At 35.8% G+C, this 13160-nt stretch overlaps 1 protein-coding gene across 3 annotated transcripts in view; it reads left to right on the forward strand.

Moving 5' to 3' along the window:
• The window catches only part of CYRIA (CYFIP related Rac1 interactor A), a 425736-nt gene that overhangs the window by 248901 nt on the left and 163675 nt on the right, over positions 1-13160 (forward strand). The window contains exon 1 of one of the 3 annotated variants that reach the window (XM_052664897.1): positions 8939-8943. The exons of the other annotated variants lie outside the window; for them this stretch is intronic. The gene's annotated coding sequence lies outside the window, so the exon portion shown is untranslated. Of the gene's footprint in view, positions 1-8938; positions 8944-13160 lie in introns of those variants that run through there. 3 annotated transcript variants of the gene reach the window in all.

Genomic DNA, 13160 nt, shown 5'->3' on the forward strand with positions numbered 1-13160 from the left:
GAAATCTTTTAGCATCAAAATTCTTTGACAATCCTTAATTTTTCTGGAGTTTACCACATCATGGTACAAAGAGGAGGAAATCCATGTACAACCACTGAGCAGTCTTTTTTTTTTTTTTTTCATAAAACTCCTCTGCTCAAAATACCTTTTCCCTTAAAACCAAGTTATTTAACCACTCAACAGAAATGTCCTTTCTACAGACCATAGAAGGTACTCATTAGCCTTCACAAAAGGCAAAATTTGACATAATTAATTTAGTCTTAGATGCATGCAATCTGCTTGATAGTCACATAGTCATTGGAAGAGGAGAAAATATTTTGAAAGTTATTAATCTACAGAAAACAAAATAATCTATTCCAGTTAAAAAATACAACACTTTGTAGAGAAATTCTTTAAAATAGAACTTAATGCATGCATAAAAGGCATGTGGTGTGCCACAGGTAAAAGAGACACAGCCTTGAATTTCCATTAGGACACAACAATTCTTTAAAGGGTCATATTTTAACCTTCTGACTGAAAGAAGAAAAACTCTCCAAGTTCAGTCTGCTTCAGAAAATTCATTCATGTCCTTTACAAGTCTTCCTAATTCCTTACAGACAGAAGTCATGGGATATGAATTTTCTAAGATTCTTTAAAGATAAACCAGAATTCTTAACAAAAAAATTTAAAAATAAAAAAAAAAAAAAAAAAAAAAAAAAGGAGGGGGGAAATCTGAATTACTTTCTGCACTGTGGTTCATTTCTAACCTTGCTTTGCCAACATCCAGTACTGGTATTTCTTCACTTATGGACTGTAATTTTCAGTCCTCATCTATGTCTTCAACTCTTCACCTCACCTGTGTCATTTTCTTCTGAGTGAATACATTCAGAGTCTGCCTTGAACGTAGTATAAGATTCTAAAATTAGGGATCATATTTCTAAGTTACTGAAAAAGCAGAAACAAAAAATTTCTTTTACATTCTATCATATCCATTTTTGTTTTATTTAGATAACAATTCACAACCCTATATTTCAGTTCAAGACTGAAAAATGTTTCAAGATAGAACTGACTGGATATTTTCCTTAAAATGTTTTCGGAACTGATTCAGTTTCCATGGAAATGGGTTTTTTTATCCTAGATTTCTTCATGGTAATGATAAAAAGAAGTGAAAAATCCTTTATATATGTACAAAGTATGAAATATTTATTATATCCCAATAGATATATATATAAACAAGAAGCATAAACAGATAGTATCTTATTTTTATCTGAGAGGAGCAGATGTCAAGATTTGACAGTCTTCAGCAGGGCACAGGAAGCTGTCTTGTAGCCACTTGTGGTAGATGAATAGGATTTTGTTGTCCTGGAGATATGTTTAGCCACCTACCACAAACACAGCTACTATTTTTGGATTTGCCTGAACTTTTTATGACAAACAACTTTTCATATCTGTGCGTTCCATGGATAAAGTGTTCAGTATTCAACTACAGAGTCATTACTGATTTAAAGAGGATTATGTCAGAACTGGATGAAATATGATTTGGAAAAGATGTACAAGGCAGTCTCGGCTGACAGGAAGATAGCATAAGCCTAAATACTTCCTTATGATAATTTCAATGACTTTCAAATAGTCAGGGTAGTTAAGTAGTTAAACAATTAAAGCCCTTTCTAAATTTGTGTAAAGTAGCAGACTATTAATTGATGCAGTTGGTTTCAAAGATGCGGTATCTGTGTTTTGAGACAAATGCTGGTCTAGACTCATAACCTTATAGAATGCTGATCAGTTTCTGAATGCATATCTTTAGTTTTGTTTTAAATATTTATCTCTCTTCTACAGTGGAAAAATACCAACTTCACATTATTCATTCATTGCCACTGAGCCACCAGAACAACAAGGAAAACTTCAGGGTTCCAAAGGTGTAAGCTAATAAAGATGGCAGTTTTTATCTGCTAGCAAAGCTTTTTAACTGCATTTAAATTATCTAGAAATATTTCATTGCTTTGTTTTTTCTTTTTTAAACAAGCCAATATAATTTTATTCCTTGTTTTTCAAAGTTTGTGAATCTGTAGTTCTTCACTTCTAAAGTACACAGAAATTTAATTTCCTCTTCCATTTTCTATTTTAGAATTTCTTTTGAAATGAAGCTTGGTACATTTTATCTTTTCATCTGCTGCATGAGCTGCAGTAATTTGAGGGAGAATTGAACACTGTTGTAAAATAAACAAATGTTCTTTTTAAGGTCTGTTTTGCTCCCTTGCTCTTTATTTCACTGAACCTGAAAACAACTATGTGAAAGAAATTACAGCCCAATGAGTCTGTACTTTTCAGAACTGAAAGGAAAGAAAGAATACGAGTTAAGACAGCCTTTAGTTCAGAATTGAGACTGTTATGCCATTTTTATAGAATCGCTGCTCTCTTAACTATTTTCAAGCACATCTACTTCACCTTCCAGAAATATTTTATAGAAATTCCTTCATCACATTATTAATTCCTATTTTTTTTTCCTCCAAATCATGCTAAGAATTTGCAGTTGAGTTTATCTTGGATTGTCTAATTTAACCTTTATCAAATGGAGCCACCTTCAGGAGGGTCTATGGATCTGTGAATATTTGTCATTCCCATGTTCAGAGAAGCCCTGTAGCATCCATCTTCAGCTGGTAGAAAAATTCAGGGAGTTGAGTTGCTAATGCATAACCATATTTCAGCATTTCATTTATCTTAATTCTCTGTTTATATGTATTGCAGGACTTTTAAATTAAAATTCCACAGGCTTTGTTTTTTCTTACTATCCAGTCTTTGCTTGTACAAGCATGAATATAAATTGCTGAAGGGAATGAGATATAATACGAGACTTGCAAAAAATGTGGATTAATAACTATAAATTTTTAAGTGACATGTCAGGATTTGTTTTTCCAGCACAGGCTTTAATGTTTTTATGGCAGAAATAATGAAATAGCATCTCCACCTCTGCATAAATAACAAATAGAAAATATTATGTTAATGGAAACACATGCAATAATTATTTAATATATTAATATTTTCATACAATCCAGCTGCTCCTGCATTTCATAGAATAAACTCAATATTTAATAGGCATTCTCTAAAAGATTGATTACCATTACTACTTTAATCGTTAGCTTTGAATGGTTCACTGTGCCACTGAAGGCTATTTAACTTGTAAAATTATTCCATGATCACAGTTGATTTCTTTGGAACAAGTGGCTCCTCCATGAAAACATTTCATATTTGTCTTTTCAAGTAAACATAATTAAAACCAGCACAAAGATTGTCCTCAAAGAAGCAGCTTAGAGTTACTGATGGGTGATACCCTTCCTTAGCTATACAAATTTCATTTAATTCCTGTAGTTTAAAAAAAGAAAAAAAAAAAAACTTTCTTATTTATTTTCACCCAAACAGACACTGTGATTGCCTTCTGGTAGCTCTATATTTATATTTATAAATATTACTCTTTCTAATACTTTAATCTTGTGTTTTGATGCCTGTGTGATCTAAGTTGTTGCAAATTGGCCTAATATAAGACAGTGGTGAGAAAAAGAGAGAAAGAACAGAAAACAAAAGACATCAAAGTAAATGACATTGAAAGCCAATATTTCATTTGTTGTAAAATGAGATAAAACAATGGGATTATTGGAAGACAAATAATAAGCAATCCTGTAGATTAGACTCTATGGATATGGTAGGTTCTTGTAACTGCAATACAACAGAGGAAGCAACTGGATCATCATCAGTTCCTAAGCACCATAAAACTATTGGAATTCAGACTGTGGAAATATGAACAAAATGTCCTGCTTCAATAGAATGGATACCAGGGAAAAGAAAGGAAGTTTTGGGTGTTTTTCCAGAAATGAAATACCTGCTTGATATACCACCTCAGACAAGACCTCGTTTGGTTAAATTCGACAGAGATGACACATATATCTGAATACTTACAAACAAAATGCCGATGAGAAGCAAGGAATAAGTATAAGCAGAGAGATGCAGGAGTCCAGCAGAATATTGAAAAAAATTAATCAGCAATAAACAACAAATCACATTGACCCATACAGGCTGTAGATTGCCTGTTATTACACGACCTATGCACATATTCTCTGCAAATCTGTATTGTACCAAATCTGGCATCTGGACCTTTAGCAGAAAGAAAAATAATGTCCAGCCCAGTATTCAGCAACATCTCTCACTTTCGTATCAATTAAAAGCAATTTTAAAAGGGGAGAATAATTTATCTAAACTTTTTTTTTGATCATCAAAGAGTAATAAATAGGTCTAAAAGCAGCAATTCCTTGTAGGGGAAAGAGGCCAAGATGACATTAAATAAAATTGAACAGGTGATAACAACAGTACCACCAATACTAAAATGAGAGAGAAACATTCAAAAACATTTCAAGTGGACTTTGCTATTAGTTCTAAAATGTTTATACAGTGCCAGTCCAAAAGCAAAATATCCTATCTTTGACAACTACAAATATAAATACAGGTTTCATACCCAAGTGCTTCAGAAAGGTATAATTTATCTGCACAAAATTTTATCAGAGATTTGATGTCATCTCTCTGTGGCATAGCATTAAAAATATTCCAAGAGATAATGGGATAAGGATCAAAAAAATCTCATCGGTGTTTAAAAATGCTACTATTCTTACACTTCTACATCAAATATTTCTATTGCGTTACCACTGTGGGCTTCATACAGGCTAATATCTTGAAATGTTTATTAGATGTATTACAGGTTTTAATTTCCATACTTGTTTCTGACAAATGAAGTAATGGTAATTCTTCCACAACAGTTTCATCAAACACTGCAAACATTTCAGCAGAAGTCATGATGATAAAGTGAGACTGGATTTAATTCAGTACAGAAAGTAAGAAAAATAAAGTCATGACAATTAGTGTCCCAAATATCATTCTGAAAAGAACAGTGAATTAGTCTGTCTTGTAACTTCTGTGCCTTGTTAAGTATTTAATTTTGTATTATGTTACTTTTTAGCTTTCTTACAGAGGTACACTATCAAAATATTTTGTTCTGTTGACAGAATGTTATGCTATCCTGACATTTCATAGAATTGCAGAATCACAGAATCATAGGGGTTGGAAGGGACCTCCTTATAAAGATTTCATTTGTTCTCTACCCAGAGGGGAAAAAAAGAAAATTTTAAGTTTAAAAGTTGACAGTCTGGTTAATGCTAACAAAAGGAGAAATACTAAACATTAGATATTTTTATTTTAAACTCTAATGTGCTTTCGTTTTTTTTATTCTTCCAATGCAGTACTGAAGGATAACTTGATATGACACAATTAACCAGTAGTAATCTCATACATTGTATTATTTCACAACACATATTTATCTACATATAACTAAGCTGATGGTTCTTGCCCATGCATAGTGAAATGCATAGTGAAATGAAAGTACAACCAGAAGAAAACAAAGCAGTATCTAAGATAAGAATAAACAATGCATTAAATGAAACTCATCCAAAAAAACTTCATGAATAGCAATGCATACAATGTCATTACTTACATTATAGATTACATGCCAAAATAATACAAATTACTGGAATCTGAATTTTTATATAAATACAATACATTCCCATAAATTGTTTTTCTCAAATGGAAAGCATGCTTGCACATGCAACATGTTGCCTACTGATTTAGGGCTTCTTCATTTAGCAGAATTCTGATCACCAACCCACCAGTTGGTTGATGGATCTTTTTGTGCAGTATGTTCTCTAGAATTCTTTTCCCATACTACCATACTGAGATCACAATGCTCGATCCATTCATTACAGATAAAGAAGTCAAAGGCCTCTGAAACTTCAAAAGTTCTTTAAAGCACTACAGTTCTTCAGCATTTCCCCCAAGAGCAAATAACTTTGGTAGAGGGCTAAGTTCAAAACAGTCATAAGCAAGAGCAAACTGACTCATTTAGTACATCTTGTACTGCACCCTAGGGAAAGGAAATATATTTGCCAAAGCGTCTGCTGTCATGACTTGTGGAAGTATTCTATATCAAGGCACTTTGTAACTCTCCAAGTTTATCATTTTGCAGATGAAATAAAGTAAGGGGACAGATCTGGTGAATTCCTTCTTTCTCACCGTGTTCCTTCTCTCATTTCCAAAGCATTACCATTCCAAAGCAAGTGAATCTTAGTTGGCTTAAGGTAATTACATTACATCCAAGTCACAAAACCTGTGCACAGGCTGGAAAATCCCATGGCCTCCTGACTTTGGCTTAGATATCAGTTTGTGGGTAGGATACCTTTCAGCACCAAACGTTTTTGTGCATCTGGCCCATGTGTGTTTTTGATAGAGCTGTCAGAGCTTCAGTTGCAAAGTGAAATTTTGAGATGAATGATGAGGTGATAAAATTAATTTTGCAGTTTAGCAGTTCAGAAACTCAGCAATTTTCTGCAATAATGAAACAATTTAGTTTTCTATGCATCACCTGCATTTTAAACAAAAATGAGGAGTTATGTTTAATTAGCTATCTGAAAACCCTATAAACAGCACTAATTGATGGATTCATATACTTAGACCTGATGCTTTCAATACAAAGGTAATTTCTTACTTTTACTTAGTAACTGGTAACTAATAACGAGCTAGTAAGATTGAGAGGTGAAGTAGAGTAGGCACAGAACAACAAGTAAAATAGCATCCTCCTTTATGCCTTTCTACTTTTGTTACTGCTGAGGCAATCAAGAAAGCAAAGGGATATGAAAGAGTGATTTATCTGATCCCTAAGTTAAGCAACTGGATTTGTTCCTTGGTCATCACCTTAAAATTGAAGTAAAATTCTGAAGGTTAATTAAATAACAAGACTAAATAACTGATTTGTTCTTTAGTTAGATTCCTTGGGGAGATCTGAAGATTTTATCTTTTAATTACAAAACCTTAGGAAAAAAATCAGGCATAATATTTATGTGGAATCATTACTTCTAATGATATTTCTGTCTTATTTTTTTTCCAGACATTGGTCATACTCCTTGAGGTACTTGTAAAATGTGAGATTCTTTCTTGCCCTCCTAATGTGGAGTTCCTCAGCTATAAGATGTCTTATAGAATATCCCTTTGGTCATTAGGGTCAGCTGTCCTAGCTATGTCCCCTCTCATTTCATTGTGCACCCCCAGCCTCATAGCTGGCAGAACAGCATGAGAAGCTGAATAGTCTTTGATTTGTAGTCACTGCTCTGCAACAACTAAAACATCAGTGTGTTATCAGCTCTGATTAGGTCACAAAAACAAAATATAGCACAATATAGGCTGCTGTGTAGAAAAATTAGCTCCATCACAGTCAATAGCAGTACAACAGAATGACAGGATCATAGAATATCCTAGGTTGAAAGGGACCCATAAGGATCATCAAGTCCAACTTTATTAGAAGTAAATTATAATTTGATTATAATAACTAAACAAAGCCTGAAAAATGACATTAAAAAAAAATGACTTGTAATGGTTTTTGTATCACGTAAGTTTTGTAACAGGTAAACAAAGTCATTAGCATGTTAAAATATTTTCTATTTCCTTTGTAAACAAATTGAATTGAACAGGAAAACATTACATTCAGTAGAAATAAAAATGATTGAAACAATCTCAAAAGATCAGTTTCTTATTTCTCCAGATGCTGTAGATTATGACAAGAAGTTCTATTTCGGTATAAAAAATGATATTCCTCACATTTATCATCCATGATAAATGGATGCATTTCCTGGGTACAACAACACTTCTTAATATAAGCCTCACATTTTGGGTGATGGGTGCTTTCATGATTATTGTGAGTCAGACATTACATTGTTGTGGTTTAACAGAGCAAAAAGATCAGCACAACAGAGCTGTTCATTCCATCCCCTCTACCCCTTACTAAGAAAGACATAGAGATCTTGGAAAGGGTCCAGAGGAGGGCGACTAAGATGATCAGGGGGCTGGAGCACCTCCCCTATGAGGACAGGCTGAGGGAGTTGGGCTTGTTCAGCCTGGAGAAGAGAAGGCTGTGGGGTGACCTCATTGCAGCCTATCAATACCTGAAGGGAACCTACACCCAGGAGGCGAGTAAACTCTTCAGAAGGGCTGACAACAGCAGGACTAGGGGAAATGGATCCAAGTTGAAGGAGGAAAGATTTAGGTTGGATGTTAGGGGGAAGTTCTTCACAAGGAGAGTGGTTAGGCCCTGGAACGGTCTGCCCAGGGAGGTTGTGGATGCCCCGTCCTTGGACGTGTTCAAGGCCAGGTTGGACGGGGTCCTGGGCAACCTGATCTGAATGTGTACGTTTGGTGGCCCTGCTAGGCAGGGGGGTTGGAACTACATGATCCTTGAGGTCCCTTCCAACCTGGGTGATTCTGTGATTCTGTGTGTGATTCTGTACCAGTGGCTTGGCAGGGAATCAGAAAAAAGGTAAAACCCATGGGTTGCAACAGTTGGACTTGTAGGTCTTATCTAACCTTGGTTATTCTATGATTCTATGACTCTATGAAAGGCAGTCTAATGGGACAGAAAATAATAAAAATGATAAAAGAACATTCAAAGAAAGTGATGCACACTGCAATTGCTCCCAACCTACTGATCAATGCCCTGCCTTGTTCCCACACAACAGCCCTTCCAGTGCTACTGTTCTGCATATCACTGTAGTAGGCAACTGCAATGCAACATATCACTTGGTATGGGACATCCCCTTGGGCAGTTTGGGTCAGCTGTTTTGATTTGGACCCCTCGCAGCTCCTTGTGCACCCCAGCTCCTCACTAGCAGGGCTGTGTGAGAAGCTGGAAAGTTCTAGGCTTAGAGTAAACAACACTCTGCAACAACTAAAAAAACTATTGGTGTGTTAGGAATGTTATTCTCATCCTAAATCCAAAACATGGCATCATAGCAGCTGCTAGGATGGAGTATATATCTATAGGCTTTTCAATGTTGACTCTTCAAAATGGAATGAGTTTTTCATTGGATTAGCTTTATTTCCCTTGCTGCTTCATTTTGAGCTATTTTAGAGTAAGAAAGAGCTGATGAAAGGAAGATATATAAACTTGCAAATTAAAGTTTGACACTATCTATGTCTACAGATTGAAGGGACAATATCGCCGTTTCAAATAAGTAACTAAAGAGAAATGTCATTAATGATTAATATATTTTAAAAAAATTAATTTTTTTTTTCTGAAAAATAAGTAGCACATAAACCTTCAGTTTAGCTAGTGAGGTAAGTGCAGACACATTCAACATCTGACAAATGACTAGCTCTCTTCTCATAAGTGTCTATGTTAAACTACAATAGTTCTCTGTCTCTTATATTCTATACACCACAAATATATACTTTCTCTTAGAAAATGGATCAAAGTTCATCTTTCAGTGAAAGGTATTCACCCATTCTATGCAACATTTCTCTGAGTAATCATGAAGAATCGGTAAAAGATGCAAGGAAACATAATGTCGGACATAGTAAAATAAGTAATTTAATTACTGGAAATAAAATCAATCATAGTGATGGAATGGATAAATTGCATACTTCAAAAAGAATGCACTGAAGTTATCTGGTCAGAACACAGATGGAATTCAACAAAAGTAGGAGACTGCTTTTATATTTGCTTCTTTTCCTTTCTCTAGAAAGTAAAATTGCTTCCTAGCCGAAGACCATTGTTCTGTTCTTCGCAATGAACAATCAGAATCAATACTAGCAGATTTTGCTCCCATTGTCATTAGTGGATAATTTTGTCCACGTACACTAAAAATTTTCCAAGTTGGTGGAAGGTTCTTTTTTCATTAGATGAGAAAAAAAAAAAAAAAAAAATTCTAATCTATCTATGTGATTAAGTAGGGAAACATTTTTTCTAGCTATTGCATGTGGAAGCAGATCAAGCCATAAACAACCAGTTAGAATTGTACAACATCAGGCAAAAGAGTGCGGGCAACTAATCAGGTGATATAAAAGGAAGGATAGGACAAAATCAAGAGGGGTGATTTGCAGACATTTGTTCAGGCTCACATTATCAGAGCAGTATCGCCCAGGAACAAATCCTCAGACAGAAGTGACAAGTGCAAGATGCTGCTGCTGTCCATAGAACATAAATAATACTCCATTTATTCATTTGTTTGTTTAAAAGATGTGTTCCTGGTGGAAATACCAACATGACTTGTAATTGCTCAGTATTCAATTATCTGGATAATAGAATGCAAATAGACTTCAACCAGCTGTATACAATTTACATTTCTGTATTATAATTCCATTAGAAATTTAATATCCAGTGCAGAGTGTAAAAGGAATAAAAGCATCATGGTTATTTACAAATGGAATCATGAATATGTATCTATGCATACATGCATGTCTGTATGCATAATAATATATCTGAGATGTTTTATACATATGAATGCTCATTTATACTAACTATATGTGTATGCACACATACATATATATGCTCATACAGCTGTACTTACATGTGTATGACCTGATGTATCTTGTCCTGGACAAAAAAAAAAGGAAGAAAATCTTACATGGAATAGTTTGGGGTGTTTTTGTCTTCTAGAGGTACAGGATTATTTGGTATGCACTTATTCTTTTCAAAGGGGTAGTTCTTATCATATGTACATACTCCTTGGTTTTAATTCACCAGATATTTACTCATTGATAATAAGTTTAATACCCACTTTAACATTCAATGTTAATAAAATATGCCTAAACTCCTTTAGGTAATGGAACTCTAAAAGGAATAGTACGTAACCATCAAATTTTCAACCTTATTGGAAGTTGGAACTCATCCCAGAATTACGGTGGTGAATACTCTGAATCTTGAAGTGCCTAAGTTTTGCTTTAAATGAATTCAAATTCTCAGTGTCACTTAGGTGCTTACGTATCGTTTAAATTAAATTTAAAAGGAAGTTGACTTGTGAATCTGTATGTAGATTCCCAAAGTAGAGACTCCTACCTGTCTAATTGTCCTAGTGCCAATGGTACTGTAATTGCACCAGAAGGATCAAGAGCCTGAGCTTACTGCATACAATGTATTCTAAGAAATGACAGCATCTCATTTTATTCAAGATTAAAAAGAACTGAGTGTCTTTTTATAACTTACCATCAGCCTGGTGAGTGAACATGAATCAATGATTGGAAGACATAAATTTTAGACTTTTGGCAGCAGGAAAGAGCTTCAAACAGTGATCTTCTGCTATCTCTTAAGTTATTGTTAGAGCAAGGTTAATAAGAAAAAGGATTTAAAAAAAATAGAAAAAAAAAACTGATTCAAAGATGGTGATGAAAGCTGATTGTTTTACTGTATAGTTTTACTGTATAGTTTTTTCAAGTTGTTCCATGATTTGGACTAAAAGTCTGATGAAAAAGGCCTCAATCCTAATTTAGCCTCCCTTCCCTTCCCTTCCCTTCCCTTCCCTTCCCTTCCCTTCCCTTCCCTTCCCTTCCCTTCCCTTCCCTTCCCTTCCCTTCCCTTCCCTTCCCTTCCCTTCCCTTCCCTTCCCTTCCCTTCCCTTCCCTTCCCTTCCCTCCCCTTCCCTCCCCTTCCCTCCCCTTCCCTCCCCTCCCCTCCCCTCCCCTCCCCTCCCCTCCCCTCCCCTCCCCTCCCCTCCCCTCCCCTCCCCTCCCCTCCCCTCCCCTCCCCTCCCCTCCCCTCCCCTCCCCTCCCCTCCCCTCCCCTCCCTCCCCTCACCTCTCTCCCTTCCCCTCCCCTCCCCTCCCCTCCCCTCCCCTCTTTCAGATTCTAACACATGAAGATCTGGCATCTACTCTTCTTGCCAAATGAAGCCTATGGGATAGAGCTATGTAAATTAATAACTTTCAGTGGTTCAAGCCACGTGTTAACATACGCCTTCCTTCTTCTTTGCTGTGCTACAACTTATTTGCAAAGCAATTAGCCCTGTCTCATGCCAGCCCCTTCTTTCAAGTGGCTTTACTTCTTGCGCCAAGCAGTGCATGTTGTCAAGCAATGACAATAAGGGAAGAGACATCAATAGGGCAAATGACCCTAACCTACCAGAGGTATATTCCATATCATATGGTGTCACATTCCACAATAAAAAACTGGGAAGGGAAGGCAGAAAGGGGGAGGGTCTTGTTTATAAAACAGATGTTTTATAAACATCTGTCCTTCTGAAAAACTGCTATGTGTACAGTGGCCTTCCTTTCTCAGATATGGTCAAGCAACTCTTGCTAATTTGAAGTAATAGTAGTTGTTTTCTCTCTGTCTTTGCTTCTCCATGGCCTGTTCTTGTTCGTTACTTTTTGGGATATATATATTTTTTAAGATGTGTGGTTTTTTTCTCTTTCTTTTCCCCTTAATTGAATTGGCCTTATTTCAACTCATAAGTTTTGAGTTTCTTTTTCATCATATTTTCTTCCCCACTCTTCCTTTGAGGATGGGGAATAAGAGAATGGTATGGTAAACTACAGCTGTCCATTATGGTTAAAACACCACGACAGGGTAATCAGAAAATGTCAGTATGAAATCCCATTAGGTTGCACACTGCACATTACAACACAGCATTGTGGAAGATAAATGAATTCCAACATCACAGACTGTTGCTCATACTTGGCCAAAAGCCCTGTATTCCCCAGTGACTTCGTATATAATATGCATTTGACAAGAGAAACAGCGGATCACATTCCCGGCTATCATCCTTATTATCTTCCTGCAGTTAGGGGCAGGGCAAAAGTGCCTTGAATAATTTTTTCTTTTCAAGAGACAGAGTAGGGGAATGCATCAAAAGTTCAATGGAATATCCTAGCCCCTTGTCTGGACCTTTTGAATAAGTATCTGAGCATAAATATTCTTGCAGATAGAAGCATAAAGTAAATTCAGGGGCCTCAAAAACAGGGTGGTTTGTTGTGTTTTTTTTTGTTTGTTTTTGTTTTTTGTTTTTTTAACTTCGTTATTAATTAAGGTGTAGGCATTTCAATTTCTGAAATACGTTTAGCAAGCCACAGAAGTAAATCTACTCACATAGCTGATTGTGTAGCTACAATACCCAGAGCAGCAACACTGAAATGGCAGCAAACTGCCAGAGAGAGATGCAGAGCAGCTGTTCCCAGGGCTTATGCTAGTAATGGCATCCTGGCAAGTACTGTTTCTGGTAATATAAAAGGACAGTATAGGCCTGTGGCTTCATCTGAACTTTGAGCAGTCCATGAACAGAATTCAGTTTTTATCTCTCTTTTCTGAAACTGTGTGAAGTCATGGC

Source organism: Tympanuchus pallidicinctus, unplaced genomic scaffold, assembly GCF_026119805.1.
Source record: "Tympanuchus pallidicinctus isolate F22 unplaced genomic scaffold, pur_lepc_1.0 scaffold1, whole genome shotgun sequence".
NCBI classification, from domain to species: Eukaryota; Metazoa; Chordata; class Aves; order Galliformes; family Phasianidae; genus Tympanuchus; species Tympanuchus pallidicinctus.